The sequence below is a fragment of the Paramisgurnus dabryanus genome, chromosome 12 (assembly GCF_030506205.2).
Source record: "Paramisgurnus dabryanus chromosome 12, PD_genome_1.1, whole genome shotgun sequence".
Taxonomy (NCBI): domain Eukaryota; kingdom Metazoa; phylum Chordata; class Actinopteri; order Cypriniformes; family Cobitidae; genus Paramisgurnus; species Paramisgurnus dabryanus.
This window is the reverse complement of record NC_133348.1, coordinates 35232769-35248183: the sequence shown is the minus strand read 5'-3', so window position 1 is coordinate 35248183 and position 15415 is coordinate 35232769.

Sequence of the window (15415 nt, the reverse complement as noted above, 5' to 3'; positions counted from 1 at the left end):
GGAGAAATACATTGATGACTGAATAGTAGAAAAGATAGGATATTTTGTAACACATTTTCATTATTTGTAACTGGATTTTTACAGATGTTGATATAGGACTTCAATATTTAGTTGCTACATATTAACCCTTAAGTGTTTCTTCAATCATAAGTACATGTTCGGGTCTTTAGTGACCCGGGATGTTTATCTAACATGATTGGATCTCTAAACCGCCCAAACAAAACTGTCCTAATATTTTATTAACAATTCCAGAATGATACATTTGAGCATGTTTTCATCAAATAGATGATGGAAATACAGGTTCAACACTAATAATTTACTCACCACAATGGTCAGAGCACGGCAACATTTGTATCAAATACACTTATGATTTATAACTTCACTGTCACGTCAGGATGATGTTCGTATATATGAAAGTGACACTGTACAACTGTAGCTAACCTCTCATTTGGTACTGATTCGAAAAAGAAAGATTAAGATTGCAAAGGAAGAATCCAAATGAATTTGGGCCTCATTATTCCTCCCCTTGAGCAAGAACGATGATAAATGGATGAATAATATCCTGTGAATATATGGCCTATTTTTGAGTCTTTACCAAACTGTTATAACTGGCTTTGACTGTCACTGCCACATACAGATACGAGATCAGTGACATCATTACCACCTCCAGCATATTACTACAAACAAGCTTGTGATTATTGTGTTTCCCTTGACAGCAAATAATGAGATCTTTTTAAATTACGTCATACCCTAAAACATGCTCCTGCAAGAAAGGATCTGATCACTGGCTAAATGATTCTGTATGTCAGAGCAATGAGCTGCTGGACGTCTGTTACTTTGTATATGTATATGTATGTGAGAATAGTATCCCAAGAACCCCATTGTACTGATGTCTGGGCTCTGTTTCAAAGTACAAATAGACTGGTATAAAGCAAACATTTGGATCTCAAAAGCTTTAGTACACACTCACCTTTGTAAATTGAATTAGAACATACAGTAAAAGTTTACACAGGCTGATGTCATAGGCCAGGATAACCTTTCATAGTTACAAAAAGGGTTCATGCATAAAAAGTAATAAAATAAAAATATAATTTTTAAGTGTATGGAATTGTCGAAGCAACAATCTTGAAATATTTATTGGGTCTTGATCAGAGCTTTTAGCCTCGACCTGATCATCTGATGCTCACAACTGAAGACACACCTTTTCCATTCAATTCTAGGAACACGCATACTGATAGACGAAAGTATTTAATCTATTTAATGTATTATAAGTCACTTTGGATTAAAAGCATTTATGTCCGCAAACATTTGTAATATATTTATGTTTTGAGAGTTTGAATTGAAGTCTTACAACAAATGCAATCGTATGAACTAAACACTGTGTCTTCAGTTAAGGACAGTTGTTGACTAAAACTATGAAACATGGGTCACAAGTGAATGATGTACAGAAATACACACAGTCCTTTCCCCCAGCTGGTCTAATGGAAATACTTCTCCTGATTGTCTAGTGGAAATACTTGTTTCTTTGTCTGTGAATGAAACTCCCAGTAGGACATGACAGACCGTGGGTTTATTCACATCCTGTTTTGTTAATAAACAATGGTTCTAAGCAAAGGCCTCATTTTCCTTTCAAACTGAGGGGGCACAAACATTAATCGTCTATTAAAGAAATGTCCATTAATCTGTTACTTGTCTTTTTATCTGTTTAATATGCACAATATTTTAGTTCTGTGCGACAACCTTGTCACTTTTCAGAGATTTTTGCCATTTAGATAGGGTTTTGATCGTGTTACGTGTTAATTTATTCATGAGGAAGGCCCTGCAGATGCAACAGCACAGTCGCCATCTTTGTTGACTGCATTTTACAATCTAAAGAATTTAAACGTCGTCGAAACGCTGACAACATTTCCAAACTCTTGGTACAACGTCAGAGTTCTCGGGAGTTGAAGAATCACATTCCTAACAGTCACATATAATTAAGTGCAAAAATGTGTTCCTCTAATTATTTTATATACAATTTTTTTTTTAAGTTTAAATATTTGCAATTCAAATAAAAATTGGGGTGGTGCGAAGACATTTTGTTGCCTTCATTAAATTGACCTCAATAATTGACCTTATAAGTTGCAAATGGGTCCTTCAGCTGTTCCTTAGATGTACATTAAAATTTCCTGGCCTCTTATTGCTACCTGTCCCAACTTTTTTTGGAATGTGTAGCTCTCATGAAATCCAACTGGAGCCAATATTTGGCATGACATTTCATAATGTCTTACTTTCAACATTGGATATGTTATTTATATTCTATTGTGAATAAAATATAAGTTTATGAGCTTTAGGTTTAAGTTATTCCATTCCTTTTTACACACAATTTCTACAGTGTCCCAATTTTTTCTGATTTGGGGTTGTTCAAATATGGCCTAGTTCCTAGTTCACTTTAAAAATAAAGTTTCCAATTTAAACCCAAAGAAGTTTTTGGAAAAGGGACAAGCCCAGGGTTAAATTAACCTAGGAAATGTTTATATTTGACCCAACAATGAGTTAAAACAACCCAGCATTTGGGTTAAAGCAACATTACAACTCAAGAGGCTGGGCTCATCCCTTTTTGACCCAATGCTGAGTTGAAAATAACCCAGCAGTTCTTTCGAAAAAGCATCCTTATTGTGTTTTTGCACTTGAGCCCTCTGTAAAAAATTAACCCCCTTTTAAAGGCGCTCTAAGCGAATTGACGCGTTTTAGGCCATAAAACATTTTTTGTTACATACAGCAAACATCCCCTCACTATCTGCTTGCTGCCTGTCCGCTGATCAAACTGTAAAAAAACGCGATCTCTGTAGACAGCCCAGGCTTCACAAACGGCAATAACAACACAGTGGCCAAACCTACAAACAGAAACCATAACAAAGTATTCTAACCAATAAACGACAAGAAGGATTTGGGGTTGGGGGTTGGGCGCGTTCATGAAAGCACGGAAGGGAGGGGGAGGGTAGAAGTTAGCTACACTCCATCTGTTTGAAAACAATTTAAACGTCAACAAAAACTAACGTCTCGCAGATTCGCTTAGGACCAGGATGTAAAGTGAAAAAGGACTGAGTGTTTGTTACATTCACACTGTCCATGACTTTTGGATTCAGATGCGTTTATGGTCCACTTAAGTAGTAATGTGGTCTAAGACCCTTCTGCAATGCTCTGGATAATGATGTAAATAATACATGAATTTTAATAAATTTTTGTTCGATTAGAATAATTTTTTGTGAAATTATTGTTTGCACAAAAATAACTTTTGTGTACGACTGCATCCCTATTTTCCACAATAACACTGTGTAATACTGTATCCCAATACATCTATTTGTATAAACCTGTTTTCCCATGTTTTATGTATTAGTCAGCTGCCAATATGGTTTGACCCCAAAAAATTCTAACAAAAGGTTTCTCTGTGGTTTACAGTAGTATCAGATGTACTTAAAAACATACTAAAAGTTTACCAAAGTTTGATTATAAGAAAGGCCCCATTTTCAAAATAGCGGCCGTCAGGTCCTTAAAATGACCATTACTCCCTTGTATTCCCCCTAAGCCAGGAATACTGGTGCCGGATACATGTTTTGACCATATTCTAATAAGCATATCTGAATAATAGATGAGTGATTACAAGTACAATAATTTATATTAAAGAAACTGGATACAAGCATATTTATGCGAAAAACAAGTACAAGTAATTGCATATTTCTCCTTTCCCATATTGTTTTGCCTAGTGTTGGTGGTTTCTGTAGTTCATAACCATTCTTTTGATTCCAATAAAAAAATAAATTCATTAGAACTGTGTGGTACTGTAAAATTAGTCAAAAGAGGACTGCCATGTGAAGGCTCAGTACCATTAACACCTTTTATTTATTTATTTTTTAAGTTTTATAATGTGTTTTATTTTTGGCCTTTTTAATACTTTTCTTATTTATACATATATTTTCTATTTTTTTTTTCAGTTGCTTCCTCTTATTCTGGTTTATTTTGTATATGTTTTTGCACTGTGACCTTCACTAGATTTACCATTAGTCGTCAAACTTTTTCTCCCATAGAGGTTGATTATAGTGATTCTCACGATTCCCAACTTGATATGGTCCACAAGTAGTCCATATGTCCTCCAACTGCACTGTTGTGTTCGGCAGACAGTTGTGCAACTACAGTGGATCATCTGCAAAAGGCTTTCTGGAGCAGCAGTCTTTCCATTGCATAGACCTCACCAGTTGGGTCGTGCCAGCTCACTTTACTTTGGCTTGGTTAGCTTTTCTATTAAGTTTAGTACCACTTCAGAGTGGGTTTGGTTGTGTTGGCTGGGAGTCCGGCCAGTAGCACACTGCAGTAGTCCAGTCTGGACAGGACAAGAACCTGGGACTAGAACTTGTCTAGCATCCTCAGATAGAAAAGGTTTAACTTTACTAATGTTGTAGAGGATGAATTAACAAGAGCGGGCGGTGCTGGCAACATTCTCTGTGAAACTAAGCTGACCATCAATGACCAAACCCAGATTTCTGGCTGTACTGAAAGGCGTAATGGTCAAAGAACCAAGTTGAATGAAAAGATTGTGATGAATCTTAGGGGCAGATGATATGACAAGCAGTTTTGTCTTTGCGAAGTTCATCTGGAGATGATAATCCTTCATCCAGAGTGGCATAGCAGAGGTAGGAAAAGCCATGTTTCTGAATTATAGAACCTAGGAATGTCATGTCAATGTCATAGAAAAAAGCAGTGGTCCAAGCACTCAGCCTTGAGGTACCCCGGTATTGAGACGTTGGGGTTCAGAGATGTCATCTCTCCAGGATACTCTAAATGACCTCCCTGAGAGGTAAGACCTGAACCATAGTAGCGCCATGCCAGAGACAACCATAGCCTTGAGGGTGGACAGGAGAATGTGGAGATTGACAATTTCAACAGTGGCAGATAGATCCGAACAGATTATTTGCCCTTGTCTGCCTTAGAGCTTCCATGACTGAGAGCAGCGCAGTTTCAGTGTAGTGACCGCTCTTGAAACCAGACTGGTTGCTGTCTAGGAGGTTATTTTGTGTGAAGAAGGAGGAGAGCTGGTCTAAAACCACATGATCAAGAGTCTTGGCAATGAAGGCAAGGAGAGACCAGTCTGTAGTTTTCTAACAATGCAAGATTAATTGTGTGTTTCTTCAGCAGTGTTATCTGGGCATCTTTTGAATGCTGTGGGGAATGTACCAGTGGAAAGAGATGCATTGGTAATGTGGGTGAGAACAGGTATAACCAATGGAGGAATGGCCTAAAGGAGATGGGTGGGAATGGGATCTTGCGGGCAGATAGCCAGGTGTTTAGAAACAAAGATTGTGGAAACATCTGGTTCCGCTAGAAGAGAAAAAGAGGGGAGTGAGCATGCATCAGGAGTTTGAGCATGTACAAGAGGTGGCAGCGCAGAGCACGGACTTCTGATAGTGTTAGTTTTTTTCACAAAGAAAAAAGCAAAATCTTCAGCCATTAAGTCAGATGAAAGTGGGGTGCGGTTAAAGGTTCAAGTTATATTTCAAAATATAACTTTTTAAAGTTATATATTTTGGCCTTTTTGCCTTTATTTAAACAGAGGATAGAGGAGAGGACAGGAACGTACAGGGAGGAGAGAGGGTATGGGATTGGCAAAGGACCACAAACCGTGAATCAAACTTGGGTCACCGGAAGTTTGAAAGCACCACATGTCCACCATCAGCTCCTATAGTAAAACTAATCTTGCATTAAGCAATGACGCTGGTAATGATGATTCTCTTAGACCAATCAGTGTTTTACAGTGCTTTCACATCATGTTTTAGTATGAGCTCAGCTTGCTTGGAACCTCAACCAAGGATGTACTAAGAAAGTATTGTGCACTATGTACTGTACCCAGTAAAAGCCCCCAAAAGTGAGCTGGAAAGCTTCATCCTGGTTGTCCACCAGTTTCCATCCCCAAATCTGGGTGGGGGTGTGTGGTTTAAGTAGTCAAGGATGTATTCTGTTTGAACAAAATGGAATACACTGTGCTGCCAACAACATTTCAATGAGACAAGCAATATCAAGTGTCAGTATTCTCTTCCATCGTCTTCTTAATTGCTAACAATTGTGAATTTAGTTTTGTTAGGTTTAGTATAATGCCACTTTTATACTCAAAAACATCTATAGAAGATGCATTACATATTTAATATCTTATTCAAATTGAAATGAATAACCATTTTAGAGGGCTCACATCCAGGCCTCTGTTTGGGCTAATTCAGAGTTGTTTGTGATCAAAGTTACACAACTCCAATTTAAGTTAATTTTTGGTGCAATACATTTTACGTTTAATGTCAAGTCTGTATTTTAGCAAGAAAAGGGTATGTGTCTAAAAACACATATTGGGCCCTATTGTAACGATCTGAAACGCAAGTACGAAGCGCAAAGCGCAAGTGAGTTTGTGGGCGGATCTTGGGCGCTGTTGCTATTTTCCCGGCGTGAGAAATAACTCTTGCGCCGAGCGCAAATCAATAAGGGGTTGGTCTGAAGTAGGTTCATTATTCATAGGTGTGGTTTGGGCGTAACGTCAAATAAACCAATCAGAACGCTATCCAACATTCCCTTTAAACGCAAGGGTGCAAGTTCCATGGCGGGTTGCTATTATTATGACGGATTTACCAGGCGTACGCCAGGAGCGGTTCACAGCCGAGGAGACCCCCGTTCTTGTAAGAGCAGTCAAAGACAGAGAAGTTGTTTTGTATGGGGATAGGATAAACCTGCCCAAACCAGCGTAGGTTAAAAAGGCATGAGAGGAAATATAGCCATAGTCTCATCAGCTGGCATCCCCATCGTTGCGCCAAGCACTACAATGATGTCAGGAGACAGGGGAATCCCAAGCTTGCCTGCATAAATCGGGCACACCATGTAACAGGAGGTGGATCTGCCTACACATATGACCTGACGCCAGCAGAGGACATCGCTGCGTCACCTCACCGCTGAAAGGGTTTGGGGGCTTTGAAATCGGACCCAAGAAACGCAAGCAAGGTCCAACCCCAAAGTACTCTTACAAATCCAGTTCATATACATTAAGGTTTCTTATGAAAACATTTTAATTATTATTTACATAAAATAAACGTAATACAGCCACACAACAAACGTATGAAAATATTTCAATCGTTATTTGCATGAGAATTTTTTAACGCAGCCACACAAAATAAATAAAAACTATCACCACAATGCTCACCACTATGATTCCCCTTATCTCGTGTATTAATATTTTTTTGTGTAAAAATTTATGATTTACAAAAATAACTGTTGCATCTGTGTAGATTAGATAAGCAAAGTGTATGAGCGTTGTGCACGCTATACATTATGGTCAAGCATGCGCCCTTAAAATAGCATAATGAACAACGCGCAACGCGCCACTGACTTTAAACTTTTTTTTCTGGTCAGTGGCGCAATTGTTTTTTGAAACTGCAAAATAGCATAAGAGATGGTTTGCGCCGGAACACGCCTCCTTTTTTGCGCTGAACCGCCCAGGGAGCGCAAGTTCATTCCCTAGTTTGCCGATGTGCGTCTGTGGAGGGAAAAACCCGCTGTGCGCTGGTGCAAAATACGAATGATACATGCGTCACTGACAAAGTCAATTGCGCTGGCTGCAAGATAGGGCCCATTGAGTAGGCGTTACATGGCATAGGCTACATCGTTTACATCTCTGGTTCACCCCAAACAAATATAAAACCTTACAGTAATCTCACAAAATCATGTATTCCATAAGTATATAATCATGTCAGTGAAATTTTGACAAGTCCAATGGCTTCATAGACCCATAAATCATGGGGTTAGACACCAAGATTACTTGGCTAGGTCAAATAATGAAGGAGTTAGGATATTTTAAGGGCTTCCTGCCTGTCTTGGATGCCATCTTGAAAATTACACCGTTCTAGTGGTCAAACTTTGGTAAACTTTAAGTATGTTATTAGAGACACCTAATACTACAAAAAACAGCTGAGAAACCTTTTGTTAGAATTTTTTTTAGGGTTAGGTGTTTTTTTTCATATATGCAGCCGCCTATATAGAAAAGCAGCTTCACATTAACAATCAGAAAAATAAATGCAAATTACATGATGCAAAGTTCAGAAACAACTGAGAGTAATTAAAAATCTGCTGTAAAACAGATCTATAAAAGACAATAGCGTCATTATTCAGTTGAAGCTAAAGTTCGGTTGAGTTTATTTTATTTTATACCACAGGGTTGTTGAAGGCTTTATTCTGATTGGTAGAGAAATGTTCCCCAGGTGTTGATTATTTTTCTGTGAAACGCGCACCTAAGGGCGGATCACACAGAATGCGTTTCTGGCAGTGGCAGGTGCCTTTTTTAAATTGTTTTCTATGAGTAAGTGTTTTGCACAATGTTTATGCGTGCCGAACGCCTCGCTTTTCAGTTGGATTACAGTCTTTGACAATAAGCTTTACTAGTACTTTAACAAATAACCAGAAGTTTTAATCCTAAACCAGTCGTTTATGATAACTCAATTAGGTTTACAGATAAGTCTTTAAAATTAATCAAAAATGAAAATGGGCATTGTCTTTATCTGTTTCCTACTATCCAATCAAACATTTCCTTTAATAATTGATAAAAATGGCATTACTGCTTTTGTCTTGGAGGTTAAATGTAATCAGTTGATTCCCTAATTTGATTACATTGCTCTCTTCTTCATGATGTCTGTCATCAATCCCTTAGGCTGTGCTATTGGCTTTGTAAAACTCACATTGCCTGATATTTGAAATCAGACTCATAGCAACACCCTTTTTTCTCCTTACTTGTATTGTTATGAAATTTGTTATTATGTTGATTTTTATGTAACTAGATACTCAAATAAAAAAAAATGATGATGAAATGATGATGATGACCCTTGGCAACCACACGTATCAGTTTGAGAACGGTTTGTTGTTGTTGTTTTAGCTTTCATGCATTTTACACATGAAACGTTGTTGTTCACGGTCAGGGACTATTTTTTCTAGCGGAAGGAATGCTTTTATTGATTTAACTTCATTAAGTTACACTAATCCATTTTTTTTACTTTAATATTGGTAACCGTTTTATAAAAACTCAGCTTTGCGTCGTGCCTAACAACACCCTTCAGCTGCTACTTATTCACGATACAGCAGCAAAGCCTTTCGTACCTTATTGTTTACGTAAGTGCACAGACTTGACTTTAGTTCCATCTCTGTAAAAATGTATATTAGGCTACTGCTATGTGTAACTGCATAGCAAGCAACATAATGATATATTAGAAATACTTCAATAAACGACATGACGTGAGGTGCAGATGAGCAATAAAATCCAATTATGCATTCTGTTTTACTCGCCGGAAGATGTTTTTGGATGCAACTGAAAACACCCACTTAAACATTTACATCAATAATCATATATAAATATGAAAGTAAATGAAACTCTTTCTGCAGGCCAGATAATTATATATTTTGGACAGCAGATGGTAGTTTGAGACGACTGGACTTAATGTCAATATAAATGTACTATAGGCAAATATGCACATAAAACTTCAAAAATCCAGAGCCGGACAGTAACGGAGTACATTTACTTAAGTACAGTACTTAAGTACAATTTTGAGGGTTCTGTACTTCACTCGAGTATTATTTTTGAGGAGTACTCATGACTTTACTCAAGTACATTTGAGAGGTAAATATTGTACTCTTTACTCCACTACATTATCCATAACCATAAGTACCCGTTACTTAAAAAAAAGGAAAAAGGAAAAATCTCAGAAACGCTCAATTTGTGGTTTCCCTCTCAAACGTGATTGGATTGTGCAGGTGCCACTGATTGGGACAGCCTATCAGCAATCACCTTCAGCTTTCCGCCAAAAGACGAAACCATGGAGGAAACAGTGGATGAAGAAGCAGCAGGTTTATCCCAGGAATGTGACAACCCGTGGCCCCACCTCACAGACTATTTCAATTTTCTGAACAAGTTAATGATAGTTTTCGCTTCAAGTGTTTGCTGTGTTTACTAAAAAAGAACTTTATCACCGCCTGTAAAAATTCAACCCCTTGAGTGGCAGGGATCACTGGTGATCCCGGATTATTGTCGTTCAAAATTAATTACTCGTCAAAATATCACAATCTCACTTGATCTGGACAAACTCAGCATCACAAGACTCCAGCTTCGATATTTAAACACTATTTAAACTTTATGATTAAACTGGTTTGCAGTGACATTAGTTTCTTAATTTATGCAAGGAGTGTATTCTTTTGAATAGAAATCATCAATAAAACATTCATTCTCATCTTCTCCAGTTTATTTGTGTTGAAATACATAAAATATACAGAATCTGCCAGGTTATTAGTAAAATAGTGCACATATTTGGACAAATAATGATTAATTATCACATGTTAGTAAAAAATTTTATCATACTGAATAAGATTTCTATACATTTTCCACTGAATTATGCGATCCGAAGAGCTCAAACAGCGAATCCACTTTTGCAAGGTGTTTGGACATAAGTGTGCATTGGCAGTGTGTGAACATAACCACCCTACAATGAAAAAAATCCCCATTAAACCAAAGCAGTCTCCAACTTATTTCCAGTAGTGATCTGTTTCAGATCCCCACATAATATTTAAACCAGGGATGGGCAACTTCGGTCCTGGAGGGCCGGTGTCCTGCAGAGTTTAGCTCCAACTTGCCTCAGCACACCTTCCTAAAAGTTTCTAGTATGCATAGTAAGACCTTAATTAACTGCTTCAGGTGTGTTCAGCCGCTCCAGGACCGAAGTTGCCCATCCCTGATTTAAACATTTGACTAGAGTTTTTCTCTATGGTTGTTGGAAAAACAGCATCACCTTGTGGTGATATGTACTGTAAAGTGACCTCAAAAGGTCATACAACTGCCCAGCATAGAAATGCAACATGCACATTTTTATATTAAGTGTCAACACCCATCCACCTCCGCCTCCCTCGCCTTGCCTTTGTTGTCATGGACAGATGGGATTTTATAGAAATTGGACAAGATATTATGCCATCAAACTGTATCTCTATAGCACCACATGGTAATATCATTATATTCAGTAACCAAAAACATTTAGTTTATCTGAACTCCTCATCCATTAAGTTACACTATAGGGAGGGTGCCAAAAATATGTTTTGAAAAGTACAGTGGTCTTATACTGAAAGTCAATAAACATGAGCATGAGTTATCCTGATTCAAAGTCTTATCACAAGTTCCTCAGCTCCATAAAATGTCTGATGTCTGATGTAATCACAGCTCAATTGTTGTGCAATATTGTTTTTTTCAGTTTTTGTCAGTGTGAATACCAGTAAAGAGATATAATTGTTTTGCTAGATGGTATTAGAGGAAATATATTTTACACTGAGAAAAAAAGTACATACATATTAAAAATTGGTTTAACAGAACAAAAACTTTTTGTCAGTTTTGCAGAGTGCACTACATGACCTAAAATTTAAGACAAATAACAAGCAATGATATTTTTCAATGTAATATTGTAAGGGACTGTGTATTATTGTACAATTGCTGGCTAAAACCCTGTAAATAAGCTATGAGCAATTACCTAGTTTAATCAAGGAAAATTGTTTTAAAAAATATACTGGAACTTATTGCAGTACATCATCAGGTCCACCATTAGGGGGGGTGGGGGGTGCAAAGACTGTCCTCTAAAGACATGTGAAAGCAGTGTTTTTCTGAATGAAAGGCACAATAACATTTTCTCAACTGGTTTCAATAATTTACTGTATAGTACAATAAATATACTAAATAAAAATAAAATCAATAAAATATTGTTACATTTTCATAACCGGTCCCTAATTTAATATAAAACACATGAAAAGTATGTGATAAGAGCACAGGTTGTTTACCTTGAAATACTGTAATATAAATCAAATTTAAGGTATGTTACTATGCTATCCTATTTACTACATTCAGGCACTAGCAGGTGCTTTTATCATTAAAGGGACTTAGAAAATAATAAAGCAATTCATCCTAAACAGGCAACAACAAGATAAGTGCTAAGATACGATATTTTATATTACACTGCCCTGTTTTCTTGCCATATCACAAATATGTTTTTGTACTGTAACTGTAAATGTTTTATCAATCTATATAGGTTTATCATCTAATTGTCCTTTTAATCATCTGTTTTGAATAACACATGTTTTATTGCTTTTAAATATATAAAAAAACTGTTTAACTGCTTTGTTTCACTTATGTCCCTTTAAAGCCCTAGCTTGAACGTAACTGAGACTTAAGTCCTTGAGCCTTGATCCTGGTAGTTTAATAAGTACTTGGTAGTTAGTTAAAATCAGAGACTTTTATTCAAGTAGTGCTGGTACTTGTAACCTGTAATAGAATATGTACACATTTGTTATGGGTTTACCTTCAATTTATGTTGATTGAATGAAGTATTTGTTTGAAAAAGTTTATATAATAGGATTCGAAAATAAGGAGTGGCAGATGGCCTGGTGTCAGCATGTATGATGCTCCGGACAGTTGAACGTCCCTTGCCCCATCTGGCCAGTGTTGCATCATTCTCACGAAAGGTTATCATAAGTTTTATGCCTTGTCAATAAAAAAAATTTAAAAAAGAAAATGCAAAAAAGATTTCAATCTGCCACTTATGCACTGTCTGAGAAGTTTTGTGTATATGCACATCCAAAGTGTGTACACCCTGAAGTCTGTGTAAACCACTTGTCTTAACAATATTTAAAAATGTTATTAGTTAGGTTTACAGTTTTTGGGCAAAATTTTTTATAAGATTATGCAATAATGAAACAAAACAATAATCAAGTCTCACGTGAGATGGCAACAACAGGGACGGCCTTGCCCCTAGGAGCTGGACATTCTGGGTGGCTGGTGTAGAAGTCTGTGAGGAGAGACAGGTATAAGATGTCATCACTCATGATCTTTTTTGGGACTATAGCCTTGCCAGTCTACAAGGTCTTTGAGAAGGCACATGTTGTGTGATGGCACATGTTGTGTGTTGTCGGGAGTCCAGGATGGTTTCAACATGGTAGATGACTCAGTGATAGACTCAGTGGAGGAAGGCACAAGAGGATCAGTGAAAGGTTTAAAAAGTGATACGTAAAATGTGGGTGATATGCAATACTTTGCCGATAGTGCCAAATGGTAGGTGACCTTGTTTATTTGCCACTTTATAGCAAATGAACCTATATAGTGGGGACACAACTTGTGGCACGGGAGATGAAGACAAATATCCTTGGTTGAGAACCAGACCTTCTATCCTGGATAGTAAATGGGAGTGGCAGATCTTTTGTGTCAGCCTGGCTCTTGTGTCTCCAGATGGCATGTTGGAGATGAAAGTGTGCTTGCTCTCTCGGAACCAGTGGTTCTTGGCTGGGACATCTGATTACTCCCCTGACCAGGGAAACAGGGGAGGCTGGTAACAGATTATGCATTGGAAAGAAGTTAATCCAGTGGTGGATGGTTAAAGGGATTCCTGTGCATACTCAGCCCAGGAAAGGAAACGTCTTCAGTCCTGTTGATGTTAGTCACAGTATATTTCCTGCTTTCCTGGACCTTATGTTCAGCCTGGTCGTTGGTTTGTGGGTGATATCCAGATGAAAGGCTGATGGAAATGCTAGGTAAATGCTGGATAAAGGAGTGCCAGAAATGGGAGATAAATTGTGGTCCACAAAGACAATGTCTTCTGGTAAGCAAAAGTGACAAAAGGCTTGGTGGAAAATGGCTTCTACTGTTTCTAGAGCTGTTGGTAACTTTTTCAGGGGAATGAGTTTGCAGGCTTTAAAGAATCAGCTCACAACCACCAGAAAGCATGTGTATAAGGTGGATTGTGGGAGATCTGTGGCAAAGTCTATGCTTAAGTAAGACCATGGATGGTTAGGAATGGGTAACGAAATTAGTTTACCTGTAGGGAGTTGTTTTGGAGTGTGTGAAATGGTGCAGACTGAACTGGCTTTGACTGAGTTTGACTGCCAGCAGCTCAAGATTTCTGATATTGTCATTTCCCTTTGCCAGAGACCGTTTCTTGGAGAAGAAGGCACATGGATAGAGTACAGAAAGATAACCCTGCCACTGGGACAACAAGCCTCCAACCCCGCTCATAGAAGCATCCACTTTCACTGTGAACAAAAGGGTTCTTTAAGGTGTTAAAAAGATTTTGTGGCAAGAGGAATCCAGGATAGAAACATGATCTTGTCTTTCAGTAATAATGTGAGTGGAAAACTGATTGAAATGTAGTTGAAGATAAAATATCAGTAGAAAATGGCAAATCCCAGAAAGCTTTGGATATCTTTGATGGTGATGGACTGTGGTGATCTCTTAATTTCTGGAAGACTTGGGTTACGTGTTGGCAATTGTTAATGAGAATATTATAAATGTAGATAATGACAAAGTGGTGGAGTAACTCCTGAAATACCTCAGTCATAAAGGATTGGATCATGGAAGGCAAGTTAAACAGGCCATAAGGCATTACTAGATATTCATAATGGCCAGCAGGGGTTATGAATGCACTCTTTCACTTATCTCCCATCCATATTCTGACGGGGTTATATGCACTCCGCAGGTCTAGCTTAGTGAAGATGCGGGCTCCCTGTAACTGTTTTAAGGAAGATGGGACCAGAGGAAGTGGATAACAGAACTTAACAGTGCGGGTGTTCAGGTTGCTATAGCCAATGCACATCTCAAGCCTCCATCCACAAAAAAAGAAGCTGGAAGTTTGAGGGAGACAACATTTTCTGCAGATCCGGTGTGGATTAAGGCTTGTGCTGCAACACATGGTTGGGACGTAGTCAACGATACAATAGTATGAGCTAATGTGGCAATCACTTGTTGAAGTTGGATGGTACTTACTTCTGGATGGTTGAATGGTTCCTCTTGGAAACACAGTAGAGGCACAGCTTATTCTGTATACACTTTTGTCGTTCCACGTGAGACAGATGGCATGAATCCACTTGCATAGGTTCTGGTGTCGGAGGGGCGACAGATGTTGTGGTGGGAGGTGATTTTACAGCAGGTTCATCCAGTGCATGCACATAGTTGTTGTAAGATGTGAATCAATTTGGATATGAAACTCTCCGTTTTTGGTCCCAAACCGATTTTGCCCATTGCAATGCATGTCCGGAGAGTAATGAGATGATGTATGGGATTTTTAACCCAACATGTGTTCTATCCAATATTTTCTCATTATGGGTTAAATATAACCCAGCTATTTTCAGTGTTGTAGACATTTTTCATTAAATTCAGGAATATGCCAATTTTACTTGTTTTCTGTAGAAAAGCTTTTGAAGATAAAAATTTCCTGATTAAAACTTCTTGTTACATTTCAGATAAATTCTGTTTTACTTTTAGTATATGTCACTGAACACTGCAAAAAATGACTTTCTTATTTAGTATTTTTGTTTTGTTTTCGGTAAAAATATAAAAAAGTTAACT